Source organism: Diorhabda sublineata, chromosome 11 (assembly GCF_026230105.1).
Source record: "Diorhabda sublineata isolate icDioSubl1.1 chromosome 11, icDioSubl1.1, whole genome shotgun sequence".
Taxonomy (NCBI): domain Eukaryota; kingdom Metazoa; phylum Arthropoda; class Insecta; order Coleoptera; family Chrysomelidae; genus Diorhabda; species Diorhabda sublineata.
In genome coordinates, this window is record NC_079484.1 from 2,747,869 (window position 1) to 2,761,275 (window position 13,407).

At 28.4% G+C, this 13,407-nt stretch overlaps 1 protein-coding gene across 4 annotated transcripts in view; it reads right to left on the reverse strand.

Annotated features, from left to right (window-relative positions):
• LOC130450507 (G protein-activated inward rectifier potassium channel 3) overlaps nt 1-9,150 on the reverse strand; it is a 49,108-nt gene extending 39,958 nt beyond the window's left edge. The window contains exon 1 of one of the 4 annotated variants that reach the window (XM_056788939.1): nt 8,895-9,150. The gene's annotated coding sequence lies outside the window, so the exon portion shown is untranslated. The remainder of the gene's footprint in view (nt 1-8,894) is intronic. The other 3 variants (XM_056788938.1, XM_056788940.1, XM_056788937.1) reach the window with 3 other exon arrangements.
• Between the last annotated feature and the right edge of the window lie 4,257 nt (nt 9,151-13,407).

Here is a 13,407-nt window from a genome sequence, read left to right on the forward strand (position 1 = left end):
AAAAATAAGAAACAGTAGTGAAAAATTTTATTATTCTTTCTAAATTGTCTGGTCTTTTAACGTAGATTCGAATTTTAAATGACACACAAAGAAAAACCAACCAACTAGTAGGATCTAAATTTTCCATATTATAGCACTGCCATATGAATATACAAATTCTCTGGGAAGAAATAAGAACCAATAAATCTTCCCATATCCCAACGTTTCTTCACAACGCCCCATGAAGATATCACCAAATTCCAAACCTCCGTTCTGTACCATCTCCTGACAGTTCGTGCTAACAAGTTGAACTTTGTATGCGTCTTTCTTGAGAAATTTCACTACAAACGACATTTTGTTGTAGGGTTGTCTTCTAATGGCAAGTAAAACTTTTCTTTAGATACTTATTCCACCTCGTCTTTCAGATTTCGTTTCCCGTTTCATCGAATTTTACAAAAATTCTGCTTACGCTAGCATTTGGAGGACTTCTTCGAAATCTATTGCAGTCACCCACCATCATTACAATTTCTATCATTGCTCTTTCGATTAAAAGAACGAAATTATAAGATGGCACTAACAAACTGTGACGTTCGTTAAAGAATAAATCAAAAACGTGTAGTTCAAGTCGATTAACAAACACGTACGGTACCATTGTCAAGGGTACGTACTAAGGTCACCGATAGGTTGTCAGAGGTCATTATCGACTTGTTAGATACTGTTAATTGTGTAAGTTATTAAATTCTAATTGATTAGAGGTCTCTTACCTTCAATTTACACAAAACAGTTTGAACAATTGATGAGAACAGATCATTTTATTAAGTAACCCCCAAGTTTTAATTCTGTCAATTATGTAATTTTTTTCATAAATCCAAAATCAAGTTTTTTGTTAGTTCTCTCAGTTTTCTTCTGGTATGTAATAATTTAAATTTATGTATTTAATATTTATAGACGTCCTTAACTTTTGTGGAGCAGTTTATTTCCATTCCAAGGTCGTTGATGCATTGCCACACTCTCTAAATAAAAAGTTTCAGCCCAAATCTAATAATAATTGTTACTGTCGACAATATATGAATTGTTGCTAATTTATTTTAAAAATAGATAAAATTGTTTATGTTTCGAAAGTGTGAAACGATTGATTGTTATATATATGTTCAAACTAGATGAAATTTAGTTTCAAAATTGAAATCTATTAATAATGTTTTTTTAAACAAGAACAAAACGTTCAATATCTACCATCGACAATTTCCGATTGAAATTCGAATCATTATAATGATTGTTTATGAACAGTTAAACTCAAAATTGTACAATATAAAGTGAAATTTATGAAATTATTAATTTGTCCTGAATCTTCTCTCCCCATATCTTGTAATAGTGAGGCAAAAGAATGGACAGATTGTATCATGTATTTAAGGAAATTATTATTTTTTTTTTTTCGTAAAATGAAATCCGATTGCAAAAACTCGTTTTTTGTTCATTAGACCGAGGATTGAATTTTACAATGACGTAAATTTTTTCATAGTAATCAAAACAACTTCATTTCAATGTTAATATAATTGATGATATCTCTGTAATTTAACTATGATTCATTTCCTATTTTATAGCAGTAAATATACGAGGTCTGGCTGTTAAATAACGAGACTGGTTACGACAAAGGTCGTTAAAAAATAAATCAAAAACGTGTAGACGAGTCGATTAACAAACGTACACATCACAAACAAAAATATAACGCCAGAGGACATTAACGACATGTTAGATACTGTTAGTTGTTATTGAATGTGTAAGTTATTAAGTTATGACTGTGTAGAAGCCTCTTACCTTCAATTAACACAAAACAGTTGGAACAATTGATGAGAACAGATGGTTTTTATTAGTTCTTTAACCTTTTTTATGATATGTACGAGGTGTGGCTATTAAATAACTAGACTGGTTACGAAAAAGGTCGTTAAAAAATAAATCAAAAACGTGTAGTCGAGTCGATTAACAAACGTACACATCACAAACAAAAACATAACGTCAAGCAATGCTTCATCACTTCCATCGACTGAAATCGGGTCCCCACCCGTCTAGAGCGTCTTCTAGACGCGCAGTGTCGTTTTTTAATAGTCAGACCTCGTATATAATTATTCCGAATATTTCCAGCTTGTATTGTTTTCGATAGTTTTGCAGAATTACCGATAATTCCGGCAACATAGTATTGACCCTGATATTTATACAAACTAATCAAGAGGGTTAATGGAAAAACTGGATCTTTATTGATAAATTCATGTGAAAACATTTTTTGTTTATTCGGACGTTTTTAATTGTCCCGCTAAAGAAATGAATAATTGTTTAATAAAGAGAAAGTATCCTAAAATGAAGTGCTCCGGAATGCCAACAATTTGAAAAATAATACAATTTCTTGTTCTGTTATTCAACAGTTTTTGTATCGATTTTCTCTCAACATAACAGTTTTTGTATGGATATTTTGTACATTTTTTGATTCTTTTCCTCAATATAACAGTTTTTGTGTCGATTTCTATTATGTTTTTCAAAATAACAGTTTTTGTATGGATATTTTGCACTTTTTGGATTCTTTTCTTCAATATAACAGTTTTTGTATCGATTTCTATTATGTTTTTCAAAATAACAGTTTTTGTATGGATATTTTGCACTTTTTAGATTCTTTTCTTCAATATAACAGTTTTTGTATCGATTTCTAATATGTTTTTCAAAATAACAGTTTTTGTATGGATATTTTGTACATTTTTGGATTCTTTTCTTCAATATAACAGTTTTTGTATCGTTTTCTTTCATGTTTGTCAACATAACAGTTTTTATATGGATATTTTGTACATTTTTGGATTCTTTTCTTCAATATAACAGTTTTTGTATCGATTTCTATTATGTTTTTCAAAATAACAGTTTTTGTATGGATATTTTGCACTTTTTAGATTCTTTTCTTCAATATAACAGTTTTTGTATCGATTTCTAATATGTTTTTCAAAATAACAGTTTTTGTATGGATATTTTGTACATTTTTGGATTCTTTTCTTCAATATAACAGTTTTTGTATCGTTTTCTTTCATGTTTGTCAACATAACAGTTTTTGTATCGATTTCTTTCATGTTTGTCAACATAACAGTTTTTATATGGATATTTTGTACATTTTTGGATTCTTTTCTTCAATATAACAGTTTTTGTATGGATATTTTGTACATTTTTGGATTCTTTTCTTCAATATAACAGTTTTTGTATCGTTTTCTTTCATGTTTGTCAACATAACAGTTTTTATATGGATATTTTGTACATTTTTGGATTCTTTTCTTCAATATAACAGTTTTTGTATGGATATTTTGCACTTTTTGGATTCTTTTCTCCAATATAACAGTTTTTGTATCGATTTCTATTATGTTTTTCAAAATAACAGTTTTTGTATGGATATTTTGCACTTTTTAGATTCTTTTCTTCAATATAACAGTTTTTGTATCGATTTCTAATATGTTTTTCAAAATAACAGTTTTTGTATGGATATTTTGTACATTTTTGGATTCTTTTCTTCAATATAACAGTTTTTGTATCGTTTTCTTTCATGTTTGTCAACATAACAGTTTTTATATGGATATTTTGTACATTTTTGGATTCTTTTCTTCAATATAACAGTTTTTGTATCGATTTCTATTATGTTTTTCAAAATAACAGTTTTTGTATGGATATTTTGCACTTTTTAGATTCTTTTCTTCAATATAACAGTTTTTGTATCGATTTCTAATATGTTTTTCAAAATAACAGTTTTTGTATGGATATTTTGTACATTTTTGGATTCTTTTCTTCAATATAACAGTTTTTGTATCGTTTTCTTTCATGTTTGTCAACATAACAGTTTTTGTATCGATTTCTTTCATGTTTGTCAACATAACAGTTTTTATATGGATATTTTGTACATTTTTGGATTCTTTTCTTCAATATAACAGTTTTTGTATGGATATTTTGTACATTTTTGGATTCTTTTCTTCAATATAACAGTTTTTGTATCGTTTTCTTTCATGTTTGTCAACATAACAGTTTTTATATGGATATTTTGTACATTTTTGGATTCTTTTCTTCAATATAACAGTTTTTGTATGGATATTTTGTACATTTTTGGATTCTTTTCTTCAATATAACAGTTTTTGTATCGTTTTCTTTCATGTTTGTCAACATAACAGTTTTTATATGGATATTTTGTACATTTTTGGATTCTTTTCTTCAATATAACAGTTTTTGTATGGATATTTTGTACATTTTTGGATTCTTTTCTTCAATATAACAGTTTTTGTATCGTTTTCTTTCATGTTTGTCAACATAACAGTTTTTATATGGATATTTTGTACATTTTTGGATTCTTTTCTTCAATATAACAGTTTTTGTATGGATATTTTGTACATTTTTGGATTCTTTTCTTCAATATAACAGTTTTTGTATGGATATTTTGTACATTTTTGGATTCTTTTCTTCAATATAACAGTTTTTGTATCGTTTTCTTTCATGTTTGTCAACATAACAGTTTTTATATGGATATTTTGTACATTTTTGGATTCTTTTCTTCAATATAACAGTTTTTGTATGGATATTTTGTACATTTTTGGATTCTTTTCTTCAATATAACAGTTTTTGTATCGTTTTCTTTCATGTTTGTCAACATAACAGTTTTTATATGGATATTTTGTACATTTTTGGATTCTTTTCTTCAATATAACAGTTTTTGTATGGATATTTTGTACATTTTTGGATTCTTTTCTTCAATATAACAGTTTTTGTATCGTTTTCTTTCATGTTTGTCAACATAACAGTTTTTATATGGATATTTTGTACATTTTTGGATTCTTTTCTTCAATATAACAGTTTTTGTATGGATATTTTGTACATTTTTGGATTCTTTTCTTCAATATAACAGTTTTTGTATCGTTTTCTTTCATGTTTGTCAACATAACAGTTTTTATATGGATATTTTGTACATTTTTGGATTCTTTTCTTCAATATAACAGTTTTTGTATGGATATTTTGTACATTTTTGGATTCTTTTCTTCAATATAACAGTTTTTGTATGGATATTTTGTACATTTTTGGATTCTTTTCTTCAATATAACAGTTTTTGTATGGATATTTTGTACATTTTTGGATTCTTTTCTTCAATATAACAGTTTTTGTATCGATTTCTTTCATGTTTGTCAACATAACAGTTTTTATATGGATATTTTGTACATTTTTGGATTCTTTTCTTCAATATAACAGTTTTTGTATGGATATTTTGTACATTTTTGGATTCTTTTCTTCAATATAACAGTTTTTGTATCGATTTCTATTATATTTTTCAAAATAACAGTTTTTGTATGGATATTTTTGGATTCTTTTCTTCAATATAACAGTTTTTGTATCGATTTCTATTATGTTTTTCAAAATAACAGTTTTTGTATGGATATTTTGTACATTTTTGGATTCTTTCCTTCAATATAACATTTTTTGTATCGATTTCTTTCATGTTTGTCAACATAACAGCTTTTGTATGGATATTTTGTATATTTTTGGATTCTTTCCTTCAATATAACAGTTTTTGTATCGATTTCTTTCATGTTTGTCAACATAACAGCTTTTGTATGGATATTTTGTACATTTTTGGATTCTTTTCTTCAATAAAACAGTTTTTGTATTGATTTCTTGTATTTTTTTCAACATAACGACTTTTGTATGGATATTTTGTATATTTTTGGATTCTTTCCTGAATATAACAGTTTTTGTATGGATATTTTGTACATTTTTGGATTCTTTCCTTCAATATAACAGTTTTTGTATCGATTTCTATTATGTTTTTCAAAATAACAGTTTTTGTATGGATATTTTGCACTTTTTGGATTCTTTTCTTCAATATAACAGTTTTTGTATCGATTTCTATTATGTTTTTCAAAATAACAGTTTTTGTATGGATATTTTGTACATTTTTGGATTCTTTTCTTCAATATAACAGTTTTTGTATCGATTTCTATTATGTTTTTCAAAATAACAGTTTTTGTATGGATATTTTGTACATTTTTGGATTCTTTTCTTCAATATAACAGTTTTTGTATCGTTTTCTTTCATGTTTGTCAACATAACAGTTTTTGTATGGATATTTTGTATATTTTTGGATTCTTTCTTGAATATAACAGTTTTTGTATGGATATTTTGTACATTTTTGGATTCTTTCCTTCAATATAACAGTTTTTGTATCGATTTATTTCATGTTTGTCAACATAACAGTTTTGTATGGATATTTTTGGATTCTTTCCTTCAATATAACAGTTTTTGTATTGATTTCTTTCATGTTTGTCAACATAACAGTTTTTGTATGGATATTTTGTATATTTTTGGATTCTTTCCTTCAATATAACAGTTTTTGAATCGATTTCTTCTATGTTTTTTAAATCTCTTAATATGAATCAAAATTTTGGTACTTACGACCTTTTATAAAAAATCGTACTCTACATATTCGAATCGACACAAATTAACCTTTGAAAATTAGTAAAACAACGCTATGACGTATGTTTTATTTTTAGTTAAGTTCAGTCGGACGCTAAAACAGATTATTCCACCTTCCAACTTGGCATTTCCTCACCAATTTCTCAACTTATTTGATAACGTTTCCTCTTCTTCACCAGTTCAATTTCAAATAATAATTGCTCTCATTTCATAAGATCTAATTCCAAAAAAATAATCGTACATTTTATAATGAAAACATACTTGTCAAATAGGTAATTTCACACAAAAAACGTCCCACATAAAATGTTTATAATGAAATATCGAGTTTCATTTGATCTATGTTTATTTTGAAATGTAAATAAAGATAAAAAATGAACTTAAACTTTTGCAAATGACTTACTTGATATTGAGAACACAAAAAGAAACTGAGTAAATAAGTTTTATAGATAAATAATATTCAACTGATTAGTGGAAAATACTTAAACATGTTTCCAACTCTATTTCTATGTTAATTTGAGATATGTAGCTCTAAATTAATTGAGATACAAGATTTTTTAAGGTTATGGTGCACCTTAGATCTTATTCAAACATCCTCTTAATTTTTACCAACGAAACCAGTTACCCGCGGAAGACTTTCATCACCAAATGGTTGATGTTGATTTTGTCCACTTAAAATCATAGCAAGTACAAGTTCTATCGACAAAATCGGTGCTACTCAACCACGGTGACATTTAAACGCAGCTCTAACTCCTCTAGTTTTGTAACACATCAAAATCTACGGAGTAGTCCTTGTTTATCAATCATTCGTTTGAATGAAAGACATTAAGATTACATCATTTTCGTTGTGGTGGTCCTTCGAGCCGGAAATTCATTAAAAATGAACGATGAAGTGACACAAAGACTTTAAAGTTCGCATTGAGGTGATGCCACGCGTATTGTTGAACTAGAAATGAATTATATACTATAAAATTGTATTTTAGTATTATTCTATCGAGAAGAAATTAAAAAAAAGTCTTCTGCTATCCATTAATGGAGTTTTCCATCATTCCTGACAGTTTTATCCTGTCTCTAACGGTATTAATTCATTCTCCTGGATTTTTGTGGAGATATCTTGTCTGCCCAATCCTCTTTCTCCTTCTATATTTCATTCTATCAAATTATCAGCTTGGGGTCGAAAAAAATTTGACGATAAAGAAGTTTTTGTCACAATATGAGTGAAGTTCTGCATATATAAACCTGAATGCAGCATTCGACACAATCCAAAGACATTACAAGCGTATGTAGAAGAGTAGAGCGGAAAGTACAACTGAATGGACAAAGATCAGAAGGTTTTTTGATGTAAAATAGGATAAAATAAGGGACAGTCTGAGCACACCAATGTCGAGGAAAGAACGGAACACCAACAAACAAACAAAGGATACCTCAACATGATTCCGATGAATTTATACTACATGCATCGTAATTATGGCAGAAAATGACAAAAAGATGGAAGCACAACAAAAATTTGGACAGAAGGGATACAATATGAAATAATTGTTTGATCAGACAAGGAAAAGACATTGAGGACATTCAATATATCAAGAACAGGCAAGACACGGTTGTAGCCGTTGGAAAATACATTTTCGACGTCCTTAAAAGGGCCAAAGGAAAAATGGTAGCGATATTTTTTCGAAAAGATTGAATGACGTCATCTTAAACGTCATTACCTAGGGGTTATCTTGAATCTCTGAAGACGATAATTACCGAAACACGTGTCCGACAGTGTAATCGTGAATAGTGTTCAGTATGAACGGTTCCAATTTGGCACTAGCTCCCTTATGAGGAATTTTTTTATATTTAGCCTTTTTTTTTATTTAAATTGATTACTGAAATATTGAAATTCCATATTGTATCATTCAGAATTCACCTTTAAGTCAATAAAAAAATTTATTTAAAGCTAGAGTTTAGTACTATGAAAATAGTTGTAAAAAGCTGAAATTTTTAGGAAATTTTCGAAGCGTTTTTTGAAATTTGAAAGGGGGGTTCGCACTCTACTTATCAACTATCCGTCCGGTTACAAAATATTTTTTTTTCTAAAGCTTTTCGCTTAATTAATTAAAATAATCCATTTTCCGGCTACATCAACTTTTTCTACGTAAATTTTAGACCAAAATAAAGAGCTTGTCAAATTTGACGGTGCTAAGAGGCCCTTTTATTGATTTTCCTTCACATTTTTCGTGAATTAGGTTGAATCTGTTAAAAAATTCAATGTTTCAGAGTCAATTTCAGTTTTATGTAAAATGTGTAGAATTATTTTTGAGAGAAGTATGTCGAGTCTTCAATTTTACGGCCCTAATAAGATAAAATGTTTTTTTTTTTAACTACTATCAATCTTTTAAACGCTGCAATACTACCGTTAAAATAACATGCACGAACGCCGACAAACATAACCTCAAACATCTTACCTATTTGTAACGAAATTCCGAATATTGAATAAAAATAACTACACACCATCCACCACCGTTATAACTCGTGTTCCTCGAAAAAATTCGAGCAAGTCATTTCTAATAAAACGAAACAAAACATTTTTAAATAAAAAATCGCACAGCACCGCACTGCGTAAGATATGGTGGGTACTAGATGGGGTACCCTCTCTCGTCCGAATCGTAACGCGAGAATGCGATGACGACCGCCAAGTATCGCTATTATATTTTCGCGATTGGGTACCCAGAAGTGGAGTGTATCAGAGACATATGTGCAATTTCATACCGGGGAGACTGCGTTCAGGGCCGGCGCCACCGCGAAGCGTCAAACCACAAATATTCTAATCGTCAATTTTTGCGGGAAATGGATAGATGAAAAATAGTAACCGAATACCGGTTTTATTAATTTTGAGGTTTATTTTTATGTATGGAAATGTAATTAAACCTAATTACTAATCCGAAATTATTATTGTATTATGGGTACTTATTCGAGGTACCACCACCACTGAAGACCATTTTACATAAAAAAATGGTGGAGAGAGTGAAAAATTTTTTTTATTTTTTTGGATATTTTTCTTGAAAAATTTTTTTTATCCTTTTTTTCCAAAATATTGTAAAATTTTGAAAGGTAGGTACTTATTCGTTGTACCACCACCACTGAAATTGCGAAGTATGAATAATAAAAGTGTCTGGATGGGGTGGAAGACCATTTTACATAAAAAAATGGCGGAGAGAGTGAAAAATTTTTTTTATTTTTTTGGATATTTTTCTTGAAAAATTTTTTTTTATCTTTTTTTTCCAAAATTTTGTAAAATTTTGAAAGGTAGGTACTTATTCGTTGTACCACCACCACTGAAATTGCGAAGTATGAATAATAAAAGTGTCTGGATGGGGTGGAAGATCATTTTACATAAAAAAAAATGACGGAAAGAGAAAAAAATTTTTCATTTTTTTGAAAATTTTTCTTGAATATTTATTTTTTCCAAAATTTTGTAAAATTTTGAAAGGTAGGTACTTATTCGTTGTACCGCCGCCACGGAAATTGCGAAGTACGAATAATAAAAGTGTCTGGATGGTGTGGAAGGCCATTTTACTTGAAAAAATGTCGGAGAGAGTGAAAATTTTTCATTTTTTTGAAAATTTTTCTTGAATATTTATTTTTTCCAAAATTTTGTAAAATTTTGAAAGGTAGGTACTTATTCGTTGTACCACCACCACTGAAATTGCGAAGTATGAATAATAAAAGTGTCTGGATGGGGTGGAAGACCATTTTACATAAAAAAATGGCGGAGAGAGTGAAAAATTTTTTTTATTTTTTTGGATATTTTTCTTGAAAAATTTTTTTTTATCTTTTTTTTCCAAAATTTTGTAAAATTTTGAAAGGTAGGTACTTATTCGTTGTACCACCACCACTGAAATTGCGAAGTATGAATAATAAAAGTGTCTGGATGGGGTGGAAGATCATTTTACATAAAAAAAAATGACGGAAAGAGAAAAAAATTTTTCATTTTTTTGAAAATTTTTCTTGAATATTTATTTTTTCCAAAATTTTGTAAAATTTTGAAAGGTAGGTACTTATTCGTTGTACCGCCGCCACGGAAATTGCGAAGTACGAATAATAAAAGTGTCTGGATGGTGTGGAAGGCCATTTTACTTGAAAAAATGTCGGAGAGAGTGAAAATTTTTCATTTTTTTGAAAATTTTTCTTGAATATTTATTTTTTCCAAAATTTTGTAAAATTTTGAAAGGTAGGTACTTATTCGTTGTACCACCACCACTGAAATTGCGAAGTATGAATAATAAAAGTGTCTGGATGGGGTGGAAGACCATTTTACATAAAAAAATGGCGGAGAGAGTGAAAAATTTTTTTTATTTTTTTGGATATTTTTCTTGAAAAATTTTTTTTTATCTTTTTTTTCCAAAATTTTGTAAAATTTTGAAAGGTAGGTACTTATTCGTTGTACCACCACCACTGAAATTGCGAAGTATGAATAATAAAAGTGTCTGGATGGGGTGGAAGATCATTTTACATAAAAAAAATGACGGAAAGAGAAAAAAATTTTTCATTTTTTCAAAATTTTTCTTGAATATTTATTTTTTCCAAAATTTTGTAAAATTTTGAAAGGTAGGTACTTATTCGTTGTACCGCCGCCACGGAAATTGCGAAGTACGAATAATAAAAGTGTCTGGATGGTGTGGAAGGCCATTTTACTTGAAAAAATGTCGGAGAGAGTGAAAATTTTTCATTTTTTTGAAAATTTTTCTTGAATATTTATTTTTTCCAAAATTTTGTAAAATTTTGAAAGGTAGGTACTTATTCGTTGTACCACCACCACTGAAATTGCGAAGTATGAATAATAAAAGTGTCTGGATGGGGTGGAAGACCATTTTACATAAAAAAATGGCGGAGAGAGTGAAAAATTTTTTTTATTTTTTTGGATATTTTTCTTGAAAAATTTTTTTTTATCTTTTTTTTCCAAAATTTTGTAAAATTTTGAAAGGTAGGTACTTATTCGTTGTACCACCACCACTGAAATTGCGAAGTATGAATAATAAAAGTGTTTGGATGGGGTGGAAGACCATTTTACATAAAAAAATGGCGGAGAGAGAAAAAAATTTTTCATTTTTTTGAAAATTTTTCTTGAATATTTATTTTTTCCAAAATATTGTAAAATTTTGAAAGGTAGGTACTTATTCGTTGTACCACCACCACTGAAATTGCGAAGTATGAATAATAAAAGTGTCTGGATGGGGTGGAAGACCATTTTACATAAAAAAAAATGACGGAAAGAGAAAAAAGTTTTTCATTTTTTTGAAAATTTTTCTTGAATATTTATTTTTTCCAAAATTTTTTAAAATTTTGAAAGGTAGGTACTTATTCGTTGTACCACCACCACTGAAATTGCGAAGTATGAATAATAAAAGTGTTTGGATGGGGTGGAAGACCATTTTACATAAAAAAATGGCGGAGAGAGAAAAAAATTTTTCATTTTTTTGAAAATTTTTCTTGAATATTTATTTTTTCCAAAATTTTTTAAAATTTTGAAAGGTAGGTACTTATTCGTTGTACCACCACCACTGAAATTGCGAAGTATGAATAATAAAAGTGTCTGGATGGGGTGGAAGACCATTTTACATAAAAAAATGGCGGAGAGAGTGAAAAATTTTTTTTATTTTTTTGGATATTTTTCTTGAAAAATTTTTTTTTATCTTTTTTTTCCAAAATTTTGTAAAATTTTGAAAGGTAGGTACTTATTCGTTGTACCACCACCACTGAAATTGCGAAGTATGAATAATAAAAGTGTCTGGATGGGGTGGAAGACCATTTTACATAAAAAAAATGACGGAAAGAGAAAAAAATTTTTCATTTTTTTGAAAATTTTTCTTGAATATTTATTTTTTCCAAAATTTTGTAAAATTTTGAAAGGTAGGTACTTATTCGTTGTACCACCACCACTGAAATTGCGAAGTATGAATAATAAAAGTGTTTGGATGGGGTGGAAGACCATTTTACATAAAAAAATGGCGGAGAGAGAAAAAAATTTTTCATTTTTTTGAAAATTTTTCTTGAATATTTATTTTTTCCAAAATTTTGTAAAATTTTGAAAGGTAGGTACTTATTCGTTGTACCACCACCACTGAAATTGCGAAGTATGAATAATAAAAGTGTCTGGATGAGGTGGAAGACCATTTTACATAAAAAAAAAAATGACGGAAAAAGTGAAAAAAATTTTGATTTTTTTGGAAATTTTTCTTGAAAATTTTTTTTTCCAAAATTTTGTGAAATTTTGAAAGGTAGGTACTTATTCGTTGTACTACCACCACTGAAATTGCGAAGTATGAATAATAAAAGTGTCTGAATTGAGTGGAAGACCATTTTACATAAAAAAATGGCGGAGAGAGTGAAAAAAATTTTCAGTCTCGACGTACACAACATTTTTTAGACATATAAGGTACTTAATGATATTTGTAATATCAATTTTTCTTTTTCATAGTCATTAATTGTTATTCATAATTTAGACAAAACTTCGGATAAAACAAATATCAAAAAATTAAAAATTTAAGGTTATACAAAATAATCGCAGTGAAACTGTCACCTGTCAACATTGAAGTGGTTACTCCAGAACGTTCCTAAAGCGTTTTGCAGTACAGAACTGTCACTTTCACTACATTGAACACTCAAAACGCAACTTTCGGTATATAATTGAATACAGAACAAACAACAGATGGCGTCGTCTAAAAACAATATTTAATTGTAATTCACAGACAAACATTTCTGTATAAGTGCTAATGATTCAGTGGAATTAGTTAGTAGTACATTTGGTATTGGGAAATATATAATTCACAGAGTTATCAAAAAAGTGAAATGTACGTCTAGCTCCTGGTAAATCAAAATTACAAAGAGAAAATCATTTGAAAGAAAGACCTACAAGGAAAGTACAAGCGTTTTTTTTTTTAAAAAAAAGAAGGCGATATAAAAAAAATAGATTTTCAT